A 15,887-nucleotide genomic window follows, 5' to 3' on the forward strand; every position below is an offset into this window, starting at 1 on the left:
GGAAAAGCCCTATCTAAAATTCTTAATAAAGTTTGAATAAGCATTGAGTTGAGAAAAAAAATGCTTAAAATGTCTGGACCTTGGGAAATCTTCTCCCTAATTGTGATTCAGTAGTTCCTTCACTGTCAAATGTGTGATAAATGCCAAAGAACCAAGAGCACGTTCTGCTCAGTACGAAACTAAAGGCATGTTTGCCTTTAGACCTGTGAATTTAATACACAACAAGTTTCTAAGTGAGCCCTTTTCTTTCTGTCTTAACACCATCGGTCTGAGTAAAAAAATTAAAAGCTTTTTTTTTCCTTTTTCCATACACTATTAGGTTGTCTGCTGGGATCAAAGGCACAGCTTGTATGTGAAGGAAAAAAAAATTTTTTGCTGCACCAAAGTGTTTTTTTTTTTTTTATTTTTTAATACTGTATTGCAAGTTCAATGTCAGTAGCACTTACTCTCAAGATGATCACGAATTCAAACAATTCATTGCACCTATTTGCATATGTAACTGACAAAATGTCATTTCATCTGTCCCAACAAAGGAAATGAAAGATTTGAACATTAATTTGTATTTTTCTGAAAATGAAAGGTCTTCTGTGAAGCTTCTATTGATGCATGAAATTTGAAGAGCTGAGATAGGTGAAGTTTTTTCCACTCTTTTTTTCACCTAATTTATTTTTTTTTTAAATCCAAGAATATTGTGAAAATAAAATGAGAACATCAGAGGCTGATCTCCAGATATTTAAACTTTTGTTATCCCTTATTCACCTCGTTAGAGGCAATGAAAAGTAAAGAGAAAGACAGCTTGGTGTGAACACCCTTTCTGAAGGAAGAACACTCCTTTCCGGCAGCTATTTTTCTGGGCATTCATCAGTATGGAGTGGAACCTCTGGTCAGAAAGGGTGAATCCTCCCAAAATATTCAGGAACAAAAGCTTGCTGAAGAACCAGATTCAAATACAGGCTCTGTTACAGTAGAAGAGATTGGACCTTGAGTATTCCACATATCACTTAAGAAAAAATCAGGTTTTCAGAATTTATATGTTTTACACAAATAAAACAGATCCTTTGGGCGTCTAGGCCGAGAGAGAAAGAAAGAGAGAAAAAACGACAGGCTTTGCTGATGTAGGCTTCTACTCTTTTTCTGCCTAACCCAAATCTAAAGAACATTTGCAGAAGAAATTCTCATTCCTCTGGTTATCAAGGTGTATTTTGAAGCTGCCAACGATTTATAACCACATTCAGTTCCACAATAGTTGCATACTTTGAAACATAGAGACATATAGTTTGAGAAACTTTGAGAAAAAAAGTTTCTCTGATATTTTTTAGTTTGAAAAATCTCACAGTAGCAGCCTCCTAAGATTTTACGTGATGCTTGCGTTTGGTATTGATCAGTCATTGCTGGCATTTCCTGTGTTGCCCTGGAGTGTGTCTCCAGCAAACACTTTGGGTCAAAGTACGCTAGGAAACCTCAGACAATGTTCCCTCAGTGCTGTATAGACAAGAAATCTTTTAATGAGAGTCAAGAATGAAGACTGACTTCTAAACATTTGTAGAAATTAAATATTTAGTTGCATTCCTGAATGGTCCAAGACATTGTAGTTGTGACTTACTGACGCTGGTCATCTGCCCCATTCTCTCTTTCGGTCCTTGTTTGCTATCTTTCTAATTTGCCAGGCAATTTCTATGGGGAAGCTATTTTCACCTTGAATTATGGTATGATGTGGTAGCTGGCAACTATTATCTCTGCCTGGATTTCACCCTTGAAACATTCAGTGATTAGAGATGTGTTACACATTGGCTTGTTAAGTGTTTTGAGATAAGAATTAGATAACTAACTACCCACCAGGCAAATAGCCTGAGCTCTTGAAAAAAAACAGATACTCTACAGAATGCCATCCATGTTTCAGGTAATCTCATTTCTGTGCTCTGCTTTTAACTATTTAGGAAATTTACTAATTAAAATTAGATACAACCTCTAGCTCCAACATAACTATGTTATGTGCAGATAGTATTTTTATGGTTTCTTGATATATTTTGCAAAGACTTAGGAAAAAAAAAAATAGTGAATATATGTTTTTTGTCCTGTTAGTGGCCTGAGTTACACTAGTCATGTCATGTCTGTCTTGACACATTATACATTAGTGACCGAGGGTGATTTCTGGATCTGTCCTTGGGAGGGCCCTGCTGCAAATGTCCATGCCAGGGACAGCCCTGCCTTAGCAGCCTGCCAACTTGTCTTCCTATTGGGATTTTTCTTCATTTTTCCTTTCCAGAAAAGTGTTCTTGCTCAATTGCACTCTCTCCCTAGAAGCTTAACCCAGCTGCAGGCCAAAATCCAGTCAGATATTCAATAATACAGCATGTAGCACTTAGCAGACAAGACACACACTTGAACATAGGCTTAGATGAGCCTGAAAAGCTGATTTTGTTGTATTTTTTTTTTCCTTCCTTCCGTCCTGATAGGTTATAAAAGCCTAAGAAGGTAGATCTGGTGAAGAAGGGGACGCTGAAAGTAAAGAGCTCAATAGAAAAAGAAATGCGAGTTGTTAGAGGAAGGGAAAGAGCAGGTATGAGTTTCCCCAGAGGCCTCACCTTCGGCCCAGCCACGTCTCTGCGGGCTGCTTGTTGGGGTGAGGTGGCTGATAAAAGCAGACACATGCTCAGCTCTCGGAGAAGGAAAAGCAGAGAACGGGAAAGGTTTGTCTCCTCCAATTACCTGCAAAACTGCGTTAAGTAATGCTCATTTTCAGAGCAGACCACTAGACACAAGTTTAGAAATAATCCGCAGAGAGGTTAAGTGTCCTGACTGGAGGCGATGGGCATTTTCCTGCCCAGCCTTCCAGAATTTCTGTTCTTTTATGCAGAAAAGCAGTGGAGGAGTAAGGTTACTATCAACAGCACCTTTGTACACCTGTTAAATTCTTCATTAGGATGTGATCTGGAAAGGAAGTATTTGAATCTTTACAAGGCAAATAAAGTTTTGTAAATACTTAGGAGTTCTGTAAATGGAAGACATAAACATTGTCTCCTATTTAAATGGAAGCAGCCACCTTCTTTCATATTGGCATGCTCCAAAATCCCTGGTTCATGACAGGAACCCTGAGACTGCAGTGAGCACAGGGGTGGGCCAGGGCTCCCACTCTCTGCACACATGCAACAAAACCTTCCTGCTCCTATGTTCATAAAGGAGGTTCTCACAAAATGTGTGCTCCCTCAACTAGGACTTCCGCTGAATGGTGTCACAGGGCAAGTTTCAGAAAATTGAGGCCATTTCGGGTGTGTGCTGTGGCTGAGGGGATGGTGGCAGCCATCAGGCCCAGCCCAGTCACCTGGGCAAGCCCTTGTGGGCAGGGCCTGCATGCTGTGGAGCAGTTGCTGAGGCCTGCAGGCGTTTTCCACCGAGCAGGCCATGCCACCGAGTGTGGTTTTGGACAGCAGTGGCTGTGGCAGGGCAGCCCTGTGGCAGGACCCCCCCCCCCTATGTCCCCATTTCAGGCTCCCCCAGGAGAGCTGCTGCCAGTCTGCAGCCCACAGCACCACACCAGCAACACCCCCTCACCAGACACCTCATGTCTCTGGCTGCAGTGAAATACTAATTAATAACCCAGGCGTTAGAATAAAAACACAAAACAATTATATATATATTATGTATATATGTATATATATACATATATTTGCTGCCAAGGGAGCCCTTGCTATTTTTCTTCATCCAAAGCCGTGCAATTTGCCATGTGTTTTTGTGGAGGCTCAGAGGACAACTTGCTGCTGACTTGCGTTTGCACACATACACATTTTAGGTTACTCCATGGGGTTTTGGAGGGAGATCACTGATTGCTGGAGGAGATGTTCATCATGTAGATGCTGCTGGGGTTGGAGGGGTACAAAGCCTCGACTACAGTGTGAGAGCTGGAGCCCAGGCAGCCCTCACTTGCCTTCCTCTTCAGAGCAAAGCAGAAAGTTCCCCAGTAAGCTCCCAGGTGTGTGGGTGAACTCACAGACTGGAGGGGTTGTGCGTGCTTCAGAAGAAAAACAAAAAAAGCACAACGTTTCTACTGTAGCCAGCCATCCCACTAACCCAGCTCTGCCTGAGGAGTGTTGCATATGAAGTAGTTGTCCGCATAATTTCTTTCAGTACCCTGTGGCTCAACCCTCCGTATTATCTTCTGCCTTCCCAGCTCTCACCTGCAGCTCAAGGAACATGCCTGAGCAGTGGCCCTAGACTTCATTAAAAAAAAATAAATAAAACTGATCTATTTTTATTTTAGTTTCAAGAAGGGGGAAAAATTGTATCTTCCACAGCTTGCTCTCTTGAAGATAAGACTTCCTTAAGGGATGTGAAAACTTGAAACAGGCAGGGTTCTTGAACTTTCCTCTAGCCTTAGAAAACAATGATGGTAGTAGGAAGGCACCTAACGGTGTAATTGCTCAAAGGTGTGTTTTATAGCCATTTACAACAGCAGGTTGAGATCTCTGTGGGGACAAGGAGGATTAACCATCTCCCTGGGAAGAAAACCCAGCTTCATCCCATAGCATTAGTGCAGCTGGCACTAATGGCAAAGAGGAAGTTCAACTCATTTAAAAGTTGGAAAAGAGGCAGGGATCGGTTTCTTAAGTGTTTGATCTCACTTGCAGTCTCTGTTGAGCGTGAGGAGAAAAAAAAAAAAGACAAAAAAGGGATGTAGAGAGGAAAAAGTGGCTTTGGCCATCATGCTGAGGAGAGGTGTTCTGGTGGGTGAGTAGGCTGTCTCTTTTTTGTTCGTTTTAAAACCGCTAGGGAACTGCAGTAAGACTTTTGGCTTTGGACTAGTAGGCCTGCTTGTTGCTAAATGGGAAACTGTATGATGTTTTCTATTTCAGCCCATTTTTCATGTGCTGTTTCTCAAAATGATTGAATAACAATTCTGATTCCCCTGAGGTTAAAAACTATACAGTTCTCCTTCTTAAGGTAATGAGAGAAAATGTAGCCACAGGAAGCAGCATCCTGTGTTATTTTATGTTTGGATTAATGGTCCTGATGAAAATAACTGGAAAAACAAGGCAGGCGGCAGTTAGAATTGCGTAAGCAATGAAACCTTGGGTTGCATTTACATGCCTTCTCTGTCATTATTTTCTTAGATGTCATCCCTAATGTTTTTGTTATATAATCCAAATTTTGTTTGTAACATATTCACAAACACAAAATGACACAATTAAGTAAATTCTTCACTGCCTCGTACTCTCTGCATGTTTAAGCAAACTGGAGTAAGTTGCTCGTTATCTCTGGCTTCTGTGACTACCAGATACTGCCCAAACCAGCTGACGCAAGTATAGAAGACCATGGGAAGCCTCTACTCAAAAATGAGATCCTTGCTAAGGTGTTTGCTTTGGCTTACCGAGGCCTGAAAACACCTTTGCGTGTGTGATTCTTGTGGATGTAAATTTCTGTTGATTAGGAGGGGTGCTGCGAATTTTGGTGCTATGAGGACTTGTTTGTATTTGGCAACCGTTTGCTTTCTGTCTTGCTGTGCTTGGTTTAAGGAAGAGAACTGTGGTACTTTATTATTTTTGCCATGAGAACTTTCAACTTGTTTTCTGATTTCATACATTCCCCACCCCCCCCCCCCCCCCCCATGGTGTCTGGGTTTGAGTGGCATTGTGAAGCAGAAGTGATTAGAAGGGATTTTACCCTTGCTTCCAGGAAAGGTCAAAGGTTTTTATGATCTTACCACAAAATGGCTATGAATTGGTTAGAGAAAAGGTCACTCTTGTCTTGAATTGGTGGTCTTAGTATGAAGTCTCTGGTGAGCCAAAAGGCTGCCAGAAGAACTGAGCCTGTAGCAGTTCCTCCAGGAGCATTCGGCTAAGTTCTGTCATCTCTTAGGTCATCAAAAGTTGTCCTGACACGGGGCAAGCTGCTGTGTTGTCTCCAAACTCAATTTAGATTTGCTCACAAGTCTATGGAAACTGTGTCCTTCCTATGACACTAAATCAAGTTTCAGTTGGCAAAGAAACCTGATGGTGGTTGAACTTCAGTGTGTTCTATATTTGATTTCATCATAACATCAAGATTCTCATTGCTACATCTTTCATTTTTGAAAGAACTATCAAATAACTCTTGCAAATAAATCAACAGAGTACAGCCACATGTGAAACAGTCTCAGTAGGTGTATTTAACCTCATGAATCAGTTTCAATTCATACATGCTTAGTGCTTTATGAAAACTTGTTTTCATCTGAATCTTGCAAATTCTTCAATGTATTAAATTTTTTTTTCATTGACCAAAGGTCAAACATTTGACAGATAGTCTAATGAATTATTCTCCTGAATGCTGATCATTACTAAGTGGGGTTTCTTGTAGGCTATTTAAAAAGAAAACAAAAGGCATCAGTCAAGCTGGAGGACTGGGCTCTCAGTTAACACCTATCCCCTCCCCACAGTAAGGGTACTGAATTCATGTAACTATATGAGCTATGTTCTTCTAGTGATGCAGCTCAGACTGAATCTATTCTCCTGCACTTCTGAATTGCTGAGAATTTGCATGATTAAGGGGGGGGGGTGCTGGTTCTTAAGCTATTGTTGCTAGGGGAACTGCCACCTTGATATTCGCCTGGTGAGAACAGCTGTCTCTCTTTGTATCTAAGCAAAGGAAATCTGGGAGCAACTCTTAGTGATGGCAAGGTTGCATATATTATGAGATCTGCGTGGGATTAATGGTGGTGCTTGCTCAAAGGGAGTTAGCCTGCTGCCGTGGGTTGGGGTGGAGGGGTACATTTTGCTAGGTAGCCTGGTGATCCAAGCAACCTCTGTATCTAGTTATTTAACTATTAACTATTTAACTATTTAACTATCTAGTTATATAACTATTTCTAGTTATTCTTTTTAAACTCATGGAGAGCATAGATCAGTGTTCACCTGTAAAGTATATCTTTCCTTTTTTTTTTTTCTTAAATAGTGCTATGATTTATAAGCCATACCAATGAAGTATTATGGTACTGTCCTGGTTATTTTTTAGATCCTATGGCATCTGCAACAAAAAGATAAATTGTTTTAAAATTCCAGCGAGTGATAATTGAGCTGTGAGGGTAGAGCATCAGCTTACCTAGAAAACTAAAGACTTCAAGCTATTTACAAAAAAAAAAAAGAGTATAATGTAAGATAAGTTTTCTTTCCTCTTCCTTTACTTAGATTTTGAGTTCTAAGCACTGCCCATAAGGTTCTTCCTAGTTACAGTATACTTGATGGAGGTAGCTCACAATCTAGCTTCTCCAGCTGTTTCTAAACAAAGCTTATGAAGAAATCCCCACCCAAAGGGGTGGGAAAAAGAAAACTTCAGCCTTACCTTCCTTAGCCTTACCTTCCTTATGGAGACATCTTACTGTGTATCCCTCTGTGTTATATCATCTACTAGTGGTTATAGTGTGTAAAACTTCTGAACTTCTATTTGAAAAAGAAATGTGAGGGAAAAGTATCCTCGTAGTCCCATCATGTTTCCAAGATGATCTCTGCCTTCCTGCCCCCTGTAATAGTCGTGTGCTCTAAGACTTTCATGATTGTGTTTTTCAGGCACTAACTATTGGTTTAACAGAAGTCTTCACAGGGTATTATATTCCTGAAAAAAAAAAATATATATATATGTATATGTATTATCCATAATCTCTATAACAACATTAAATTTTAACAAGTTTGGATGTTCATCTTATCAGAGAACTGCTTGAAATAGAATAAAAAAAAGAATAAAAGATTCAAGCTTAAGATACAGAACACTTTTTTGTAGAATATGGCACAAAAGCCTATTAATGTTTGAAGTGATTTTAGCTTTCCTGCACTCTTTGTGTGTCTTTAGCATTCTCTGGTCTCTCTAATCTCTACTGTATCACTCAGTGCTTTTAATCTTAATTCTTTGTGCTGCACTTTGAGCATCAAAAAGCACATTCGATGCCCAAAAAACTTCACTCTGACGTTTGCTCTTCAACAGAATAGTTTTGATACATGGATAGGGAACAAGAATAAAGAAGTGCAAACAGTGTAAGGAAAGACAAGAATGAAAAGAAGAAATGGGCTCTAATGAGAAAGACGGTGAAGGTACAGTGAGTGCAATGCAAGAAAAAGATAAAAGTCCATGTAACATGCTGAAATAACACTATTTGTTATTCTAAGAAACTCATTCTGCATCTAGTAGCAATCTGTGGAGCTCTCCAAGGCCTACCCAAAGCATTTCAATTCTGTTTTTAAAACAAAACCCCTCAACTTCCAACTAAGTAAGCAAACAATTTTCTGAGGTTTGAGCAAAAACATAAAGTGCAAATGTTGACTTGCCTGATCTGATAGGAGGCCAGGTACAGCTAAATGTGACCATTGCCCTGGCCTGGTCAGAGCTTTGTTATGGAAGCATGGTCACTGACTTAAGTAATCTTGGAGTTCCCTTGACCTTGTTATTCCCTAACTTAAATTTGTGTAGTTCTGCATCTTTTTGTCTTGTGTGCAACTCCCTGTAACAGAGAGAGCCTCTCAACAGTAGGGGAGCAGCCAGCCTTTGTCTAAATACCTTCCCTTTCGGTTTCCAATGTAGGCCTACGCTGCTGTGCTGTAGGGATTTGTTTTTTTCCCCTTTCTCCTTAAAACAGAGGCTTAAAACAGCTTTGTCACCTGTGGGACCATTACCATTTGGATGACTACAAAAAACAGCTGTGAAATGGTGTGTGGCAAAACCCGTGTGAGATGTGATGCTGGGGAGGCAGCTACCTCCAGATGAGGAGAATGGCTGTACGAGTTGTCTCATAACCGAGTGTTCAAATATAAGCACTTTTTCTGTGAATTTAATAACTGAAACAGTGGGTAGTCTCTTTCAGTATTCCTACCTGGAAGAGACAAGGCATGTCTTCTGCAAATAATCTTTGATAAAAAGAAATGAAATTAACAGCTTAGGAAAATTTTAAGCAGCTAATTATGGTCCACGGAAGAGGTATCATCTGGATTATAAAGCTGATAGTGCCAGAGAAGAAAATATGCATTAACTTAGCTAGAGTTTTTAACTGTACATTTTTATCATGCAAAAGGACCATTAAAGAAGCCTTACAAGAGTCATAAAAACTATTCCAGGAGATTTCACTTATTAAAAAATTGAAAAAGGAAGCAAGACAGAAAGAACTAGTGAAGCTTTCTTTTTGTCTGAGCTTGCTCTCTGTTCATTGCTGAATGTTTTACTGGGTTCATTTCATTTTTAATTCTTAATGTATATTCAATCCTAACTGTAATAGCAAAGGGGAAAAATGGGAAGGTAATAAAAGATGCATTTTCTGACAAAATGCCACTCTCTTTTTTACTCTTTTTTTTTTCCTTTCCTGATCTAGAATGATAATCTGTCCACAGGCTGAAGGTGCTGATACCATAATTCTTGCCAGGAAAAATACTGATACTGAGAAGGTGTTGTAAAGACATCTACATTAGAGCAAGAGCATAGAACGTAAAAAGAACAGAAGAGCTTTTCTTCTTTGAGAAGCAAAGAACAAACCTAAATTAAGAAACTACCTAAAGTAGTAGGGGTGGGGGCAGTCTGATTCTTAGAGCCCAGGTGTTCCCTTGGGAGCTGAAGGGACTTGGTGAGGCTTTCCAAAAAGACTAAGCACCATTCAAGGTGGGCAGCGTGCTTTTAATAGAGTCTGGATTAGACTGACAGCATTAGGTAAGATGCCAAGAGTCTTTACTTTGAATAGGTCTTATATAGAGCAGAGCACATTTTGACACGTGATGCTTGGTGGTATGTGCATGTTTGAAAACTGTAGTCAGGCCCAAAGTTAACGCTTGTTGCTTTTTCTGTGTGAGAAATAGATTGTTTGTGATTATGGTTCTTCTGTTTTTATATATATACATTTCATATATATATAAATATACACTCAGACTGTTAGAAGTGCATGATGTAGGTTTTGCAATGAAATTATGTTCAGTGAGTATCTTCAGAGTCAGACAGGAGTTACTTCTTTTCAAAATGGTCATTTGTAAAATGGACAAGTCTTGTAGAGGAGAATTCAACTAGCCAAAGCCTTCTAAAATTTATCAGGGCTTCAGGTCAGCTCAAATAAGCTTTCAGATGTGTTTTTGTCAAAAAAAAAAAAGACTGATTCTATCACTTATACTGTTTCTGCATTGGAGCATCACAAATGTGAATATTCATCTAATAAAACACTGCAGGAATCCTCAGATGTTAAAACTTTCTGAGAAACAGGCTGCTGTTTTTATCTTAATAAGAGCAAGGACTAAGTGAGAATTCCTTTAATGTCTTTACCTTCATCAAAATATGACATTTCAGGAAAGATGATTCTGTTGAAGTCTTCAACCTGTTCCATCAGCAAGAATGGTCATGCTGTTTTTCCAGCTTCTAACAATCTCCACTCCTTCACGTTTCTGTTTTTGTTCTGTGAACAAAAAGAAAATTGCAAGTTGATTCATCACGGGCTGGCTTTCCTGTCCACAAGCAGCCTTGTTTTAATTGACTGCAGTGGGACTCCCCTTAGTACCAGGGAAGGCTTTGTGTGTACAAAGGAAACGATTCAGGAGGGAAGAAAGTTATTCTTTGACTATTTGACTATATGCTGTGTTGATATACTTTCCTGTGTCAATAGTTGGTAGAAATACTTCATCAAGAAATATTTTAAATGAATACCTGTTGGCACTGTTTTAGCATGTTAACTTTAGCGGAGGTAAATACAAAGACACTTGAGAGGGTATAGATTGGGGCTTCCCCTTGCTATATGAGCTTTCAGAAGATGTTCAGCTTTAAAAATCATAAGAAATAAAAAGACAGTTAAATTCCAGTTTACACCAATATTTGAATAAAAACAACTACATAGCATGTCATGGATGTTACATTTTATTTATAGTGGTACAGAGAGATCCCATAGAATTTTCTCAGAGTACTCTTGTGCATTGATTCTCCATAACTAATATTACATGTTCAAGGGTGGTCTCAAATGTCCACATACCTGTTCTGGGAATATTGCCCTCCATATCCAGAGTTCCTCTTGCTCAGTATTCTAGTGTCTGAAACAAAGCTCGCTGGCAGCAAATGATACTGAAAGTGTGCTTTTTCTGTAATAAAAAGTCAAAGGGCCATGTATTTCACACATTTTTCTTCTCAGACATGATGCAAGTTGGAAGACTTGTAGAAAGGTGTTTGAAGGTGTAGTTCAAGACAATGAGTAGTGTGGTCTCGCTCTACGTGCAATCTTTCCTGAGTGTCAGAATGTGGATTGAAGACATGTTTTCATTGTTGGCTCTATAATATGCAAAATAACTACATTAAGAAGCAAAATAATGATGAGGAAGCAGAAATCCATTTACTGGACGTACTATAAAACCTTCTTAGCTGTCTAAGCTGGCTACAATGAAATGGTTGCTATTGTTTCCGTTTCCTATACTTGTAGGACATCCAATTTTGGGCTTTGGAAGAACAGGCAAACAGCCAGCAGGATCTAGTCCAGAGTGAAAATTAACCATGTGTTAAAAGTTGAAAGTGCTAAGGGTAGGTCAAGAAGTAATTCTTGCTTATGGTCTATGAGATTCTAATTAATTCTATTACTTTAGTATCCGTAGGGCTCTCAAAAAGACATTTAAGACACTAAGGCTAGAAGTATATCTTGTTGGTGTATTTAGGAAGAGTTTCCTAAACTTGGCTGGTGGGGCGTCGTGACTCAAGATACTTTTTTACGTGGCTAACAAGGGACTTGCTTTCATTCTGATGTTGAATATAAAAGGTATTATGTTGCAGGTGATTTGTACCTAACCCAGCCTGTGTTAGTGAACAAAATTGAATGAATTTGCTGTGAACCTGAGGCTGTTAGATAGGTAGGCTTTCTTTAAAATAATGAGCGGCTTTCTCTTCTGTGCTGTACACTATCTCTGTACGTATGCCTTAAGAAGGCATTTCCCAACTTTGAAAAACAGGCTACATATAAGGGTCTAAATTATCACTGCAAGCCTTGAAGTGCCCTAATTTCTAAGTCTGATTAAACGGAAGGAAAAAGGATTGTACATCTTGTGTCATAAATACAGAGTTTAAGATGTTTTATAAAAATGTAAACATTTGCAGCTCATTGACAGCATGCTTCATCAGACATACCCAAGCTGGTTTTGAGGATGGTTCTTGTGCTGTTCAAGAGAAGGGTTGTATTTCTACACAATTAACTTGATTGGTTTAAATATCTGAATGATATTCAGATACTTTACTAGATACTTTAATTGGAGATGCAGAATATTTTCTTTGCGCATTTAAGAAGAATCTGCAGATCTATATCAAGAGCCTTAATTCAGATAGTTGCATTTCTTAGGGAACATGTTAAAAAAAAAAATGTATTTTTCAATAACTTGACCAGGTATACTGCTCTCATACAAAGTCTGTTTTCCAGCTAACGAGGTTGCTGAGGTGGTTATATTCAGCTGCGGGTAGACTGTTTTGTTCCTTTCTTTTTCCTCCCACCCAACCCCTTGTTGTGTAGGCTCTTGGTGTGAGATTGAACACAACTGATCTGATCTATAGCGGCTTAACAAGTTACCACTTGTCAGCTGAGCTGCTATCGGTGATTCTGTAAGTGCTGTTAACTCTATCTCACTGAGCAATACAATGCATTCACCTAAGCCATCTGTGGCAATGCCGAAGTGAATGCATTTTACCTCACAGTTACAACAGGCAATGTGATTAATGGCTGTATGATTAGTGAAGGAAGCTCAGCAGGCAGAGGAGAATTGTGTTGAATCTTGTACCTTTGCCCCACCTTTGATATACTGTAGTTGCTTGAGTTCGGGGAGGAGGTGTTTTGTCTTTGGAAGTTAGCATTTGCTTTTTAACTCAAATTGGAGTGATGAGAAATCCAGATGCAGCAGCTCTAAGAATGTAGGCAGCTGGCATCTGGGCTCAGACACCCAACAACTATGTTCCATATGGCTCAGTTTTAACACCAGAGAATTTTAACAAGTGAAAAGGACAAACAATCCATCAAGCCTGAGTACTGTTCACTTCTTATTTTTAAGGAAAGCAATTTGTACTATATTAAGACATGTTGTTTGCAGTTACTTCTCTTCAGGAGCATTTATTCTAGCCTGAAATAGAGAAGAAATGCAGGTATGATTTCCTTGAAAAACACTCCAAGTTTTGCTGGAATAACATGTTTGAATATACCTTGAAGGCTTCTCTATTTTTACAATAGAGTACACAAATTAACGCCGCAGTTGAATGAGCACTGGAGGCTGACCAGGGTTCCTGTAGCTTCAACACAGCAACTGAGATAATAGCAGAGGCCAAGCATCATGCTGAGAAGCTTGCTGCTAGTGCTGCCCAAGATAGCTTTTTTTTCATACCTCTCTGAACCAGACACAAGATATTGCAGGGTAGTCATCCTTAGTGTGGATGTTCTTTCTTATTGGAAGTGCTTACAGTGACAAATACTGTCATTAATGAACCTTGCTGCACTCCTCTGCAGATTTCAACTGCACTGAATCAGTGCTAACATACAAAAAAGTGTTTATTACCAAGTATGAAGAATGTGTGAGCAACCTGGTGGTTTTATACGTATTATTCTGGGTGTGGAAAGTGGAACTGGGGGCAAGGAAGGTGGGGTGATGTGTTGTAACCTCATCTCTGTTTCAGTGGGGGTTTCCCAGTCAGGTGGAGGAAAGTCTTCCCTGCTTGAGCTCAACAAATACTTCTTCCTCGACATCCCAAGAGTGGAGTAATCAGCCACAGAAGACCTAATGGACCCCTTTTTCCCAGGCCCTGGTTGAAGGAGTGATGCAAAAAAAGAGCTTTCTCAGTTTCAGTCTTCCTTTTCCTGTAGTGTTTTTTTATTATTTTCTGGTTATGGCATTGGCCTTGGAAGCTCTTTCAGGTCAAAACCCACTATTCTAAAGCTGTTTATAGCTGAACACTTCACAGATGAGACAAACTGCAGATAGTCTGAGGAAAAATAAGGCATGTCTATGTAGGCAATAGATGCATCTGTCCTCTCTAAGAAAGTACTTGGAAGCAAATTTTGGAGGTAATGTAGAGAGGCCTTCATTTCCTGAGCGCCTGGTTATTAGGGAAGAGTTCTTTTGTAAACGTAGATTGTATAGATCACGCAGAAGAGTAATGTATAGGTAAAATCTAGAAATTATCCTGTGACACTTTAATAAACATAGCAAGAAAGCTTGAGGTGAAACATCCAGTAGAATGACGGAGAAATTAGAATTTACTTGAAGTAAAATATGTCAAATAACTTTCTCTCCTCTGCCTCAACTTGTGTTCCATCTTCTCCAAAAAAAAAAGGGGGGGCGGGTGGACACAAATGTGGGGAAAAATACTCTGAAATTCCATGTCTTTTTTGAAACTTTGTAAGCCAAAAGAACAAATTCATTCTGGCAAATTGGGCAGTGATGTTATTAAATTTAAAAAGTCATTAGTCATGTGCATGCATGAGCTGTCATCACATGAGCTCTTAACTCTTTCAGAAGAAGCAGCCACTCTTCTGGGCATTCCCTGCACCATGTAGGTCTCGTTATTAGTTAACTAATACTAGTACAGATGTTCTGCATGATGCAAATATCTGCTGTGTTGACAGATGGAAAAATAGTTTAAAGCTCTTCAATTAAGTAGCTTCTTTTCAACATCAATACCACAAAGCATTATTCTACAAGAGAATATATTTTCTGTAATTTACAATAACCGAGTAATTATGTGGTAAGGATGCAATTAGATCTAATTTGCTTATGTAAGTGAGCTGAATAAAAAGATCAATATTCAATCTACACCTAGTGCAAAAAAACAATTAGTTTAATTGACAAACTGCTTCAGCTTCAGCTAATTACATAAAAATGACCTAATAGTAATGCAAATTAGGGTTATTAATAGTACATGAGTATTTTAATTACATAAATCATCTTTACCTGCTAACTGGCATTCTCACTGTTAACTTAGGGATTTAATTTTCAGGAAAACTTCATTTATCCTATTTTCACAAAGTTCTACATTGCTTTCAGACTACAAAATACATTTCTCTTAGGGTTTTAACCTGGAGTGAGATCCTGTGGAAACAGTGGAACATCAGAAGTCATTGCTCTGATGGTCCAACTAATAATTCCTCAGTAGGCAAGAAGGCCAAGCAAGTCTAATACCATACTGATGCACAGTATGGATGATATGGACATGCAAGTAGAGGCTATGAGCTGCACGGGTAATTCCTTCCTATTGCCAAAGCAGAGAAGCAGTGGCAAGGGAGACAGGACTCCTTCAGAAGTAATTCAGAGCGCACAAATGAGTTTCCTTCTACGATTATTTAGAACAGAAACTTCTTGCTTCCTCTTCAGTCAAAGGAGAGGAGACAGCTTAATTCACATTTATCTATAATTAGGCTGTGCTGTACTCCCCATAGCGTGGCTGAACGTGGAGACTGCAGTTTTAAGTTATTCTCCAATTGACAGATAACTGTTGCACGTTAACTGGCTGTGTTGTCAGATGATATGGTTCTGGTCCGAGCCCTTCACATCCCTACTGAATGTCACTGTTGTGAGCAATGGATGTTGTAAAGGTGTGGAGGTGGGGTGGGAGAGGAGGGGTTGAATAGCTGTAGAAATTGTGTTCTGGTGACCCTCAAAGTTGAGGCCTTCCGTGGGATATAAAGGGGTTTGGATTAAGCCCCAGTCTCTGGCTCTCACCTTACCTTCCAGTTTCATAGCCACATTCTATACATTTCAGTAATGAAGCAAATATAGGACAATGCGGTGGTTTTGGTCACTATACATAGGCATAAATATGTTTCCAGGAGGTGCTCAGATCTTGACACATCCCTGTTCTTCTGTATCTATATCTTAAATTATTTTTTTTACATTCTCTTTTCCATCTAGTTTGTAAGTACATGCAATCTATCCTTGGAATAGGAGACTTCATAA

The 15,887-nt window shown here is 39.3% G+C and overlaps 1 long non-coding RNA gene across 2 annotated transcripts in view; it reads left to right on the forward strand.

Annotated features, from left to right (window-relative positions):
- The first annotated feature begins 3,686 nt into the window (after window positions 1-3,686).
- Window positions 3,687-15,887, forward strand: part of LOC106036675 (uncharacterized) — a 94,718-nt gene continuing 82,517 nt past the window's right edge. For both annotated transcript variants that reach the window (XR_010833963.1, XR_001207554.3), the window contains exon 1: window positions 3,687-4,725. This is a non-coding gene — a long non-coding RNA (uncharacterized lncRNA). The remainder of the gene's footprint in view (window positions 4,726-15,887) is intronic.

Source organism: Anser cygnoides, chromosome 10, assembly GCF_040182565.1.
Source record: "Anser cygnoides isolate HZ-2024a breed goose chromosome 10, Taihu_goose_T2T_genome, whole genome shotgun sequence".
Taxonomy (NCBI): Eukaryota; Metazoa; Chordata; class Aves; order Anseriformes; family Anatidae; genus Anser; species Anser cygnoides.